At 41.6% G+C, this 3016-nt stretch overlaps 1 pseudogene; it reads left to right on the top strand.

The window, feature by feature from the left end:
* The first annotated feature begins 1173 nt into the window (after positions 1-1173).
* Positions 1174-2658, top strand: LOC147988638 (uncharacterized; annotated as a pseudogene).
* Positions 2659-3016: the final 358 nt, after the last annotated feature.

Genomic DNA, 3016 nt, shown 5'->3' with positions numbered 1-3016 from the left:
AACTTGATGCAAATATACATTATCTAGGCTACTAATTTTTCTCTCAGCTTTGATCTTAGCGAGGAACTCCCAATAAGACCTAGTGTGCCAGAAAAGGAGCCAAGTGTCCTGTGATGTAAATGTACATAATCTAGGCTAATAATTTTTTTCTTGGCTTTGATCTTAGCGAGGATCTCCGACTAATTTTTCTCTCTTGGCTTCGATCTTTGCAAGCTTGGCTCCTTCTTTTGCCACACATTTTTTAGATGCTTCTACACCCATGTGCTCGACACGCTATTCTCGTCAATATCAGACGATTGCCTGGTTCTTCTCACCAATCATAGTGGTCCAAGAAGAATGAAAAACTTCTACTTTGAATCTTTTGGTTGTGCTTGTCACCTTGTCGTTGTTCATGATATTGTTCAAGAGTATTGGCACATATAAACCAGGCATGTCGAGCCATCCAAATTTTGTTTCAACAAATTAAAATCATGCACTTGCACCTATCCAAGTGGAGTAGATGTCCTTTCCCAAAGGGAAAATTAAAACTCCATGCCATGACGATAGGTCGTTGGGGTTCCGTTGGTATGCATGATTACGATGGGGCATGCAAGATAAGATGATGTATCTTAGACAAAAGTCCATGTCACAAGCCTTAACTTGCCACTCGGTTTATCTAGTTATTTGACGAGTCAAATCTTTTTATCCATCTTAGAATCGTACTAGGCAAAAAAAATACAAAAGTTAGTTTAGTGAAAATAATGTCTAGAAGAATCTTCTCATTTATAGTGTGATCTATCATATACTAACACACACAAGCTTACCAATGTAGTCCCACATAAGCTATGCCTATATGGATATGCCTAACATCATGTAGAGCATCACAAACTAAATTCCAACAGGAGGCAAAATATAGATCAAGGTGTGTAGTGTAAAGTGAAAAAAAGAGTCATCGGTCATTATCGAGCATGCCTTACAACCAGATGATATATGCAACAAAAAGCAACTATGATGAGTAATCCAAAATCACACAAGTAAAGTTGTGCCACCAAACACAACATACCAAACGATTAGTTGGATAAGCTTACGAGCACTTTTTTCGGAAAAGCGGCTGAAAAGATGAATGAAACCACACCATGACGGCTATAAATACACATGCTCCATCATAGTCACCTTCCATTATCCAAACTTCAAGCACCAAGATCAGAAACATCAATTCCAAGAAAGCATTAAGCACAAATCCAAAATGAAGACCTTCATCATCTTCGTCCTCCTTTCCATGCCTATGAGCATCATCATTGCTGCTAGGCATCTCAACCCTAGCGACCAAGAGTTGCAGTCACCACAACAACAATTTCTGGAAAAACAATCATATCCGCTGGAACCATATCCACATCAACCATATTCACAACAACAACAATTTCCCATACCCCAACAATATTCCCCCCATCAACCACAACAACCATTTCCCCAACCCCAACAACCAACCCTCCTACAACCACAACGACCATTCCCCTGGCAACCCCAACAACCACAACAACCTTTTCCCCAGCCGCAACAACAATTTCCCTTGCAACCACAACGACCATTTCCCTAGCCCCAACAACCAATTCCCCAATAACCACAACAACCATTCCCGCAGCAACCCCAGAGACCACAACAACCATTCCCCCAGCAACCAGAACAAATAATTACGCAGCAACCGCAACAACCATTTCCCGTTTAACTGCAACAATCATTCCCCCAGCAACCCCAACAACCATTCTCTCTGCAACCACAACAACCATTTCCCCAGCCTCAACAATCATTTCCCCAGCAACCAGGACAAATAACTCCCTAGCAACCCCAACAACCATTCCCCCCGCAACCACAACAACAATTCCCCCAGCAACCAGAACAAATAATTCCCCAGCAACCGCAACAACCATTCTCCCTGCAACCGCAACAATGATTTCCCCAGCAACCAGAACAAAAAATTTCCCAGGAACCCCAACAACCATTCTCTCTGCAGCCACAACAACCATTTTCCCGGCCCCAACAACCATTTCCCCAGCAACCAGGACAAATAATTCCCCAACAACCCCAACAACCACTCCCCCTGCAACCGCAACAACCGTTTCCCTGGCAACCAGAACAAAGAATTTCTCAGCAACCCCAACAACCATTCTCTCTACAGCCACAACAACCATTTTCCTAGCAACCAGGACAAATAAATCCCCAGCAACCCCAACAACTATTCCCCCTGCAACCGCAACAACCATTTCCCGAGCAACCAAAACAAATAATTCCCCAACAACCCCAACAACCATTCCCTCTGCAACTAGAGCAGTCGTTCCCCCATCAACCGCAATAACCATTTCCCCAACCCCAACAAACATTCCCTGAACAAGCAGAACAGATAATTCCCCAGCGACCCCAAAAACCATTCCCTCTACAGCCACACCAACCTGAGCAACCTTATCCGCAACAACAACCATCGGGAGTAGTGGTATAGGCATCAATGGCCAATGAAACGAAGAGTTATAGTACTAGACCAGTGGATCATCGTTGTTTAGTCAATGGAGGGTTCAATGTACCGATGATAAATAAAAGTGATGTGTGTACCATCATGTGTAACTCCGACCTATACTAGTTCAAACATGAGAATAAAAGACAAAGAAAGTTCTTATCACAAGGACATTGCTGGAAATTATTACATTCATTTCATATTTGGATTTTCATCCAAAAATATAATTTGAATCATATATATGCATTATCTACGTATTTATGAAGTGAAGTCATATGAGCCTAACATAATTAATGGTTGTGGAACTTGGTCTAATTGAAGTACTTCCAATTAAGGAGTAATGAGTAATTGCAAATTATCTCTTCAGTGGCAAGCCATGTGAATTGTGTGACCTTATTATCTGAAATGGTTCTAGATTGTACATAGAATCATTTTTTACAATAGTTGATGTGCATATGAAGCAACATATGCTTAAAGATATGGCGACCAATCACTGGTCTCAGTGAAAATCTCAGTACCTGCTTTATATGG

This window comes from Triticum urartu, chromosome 1A, assembly GCF_056163025.1.
Source record: "Triticum urartu cultivar PI428250 chromosome 1A, HENAU_Tu73, whole genome shotgun sequence".
Lineage (NCBI taxonomy): Eukaryota > Viridiplantae > Streptophyta > Magnoliopsida > Poales > Poaceae > Triticum > Triticum urartu.
This window is presented reverse-complemented; position numbering and strand designations above follow the sequence as displayed.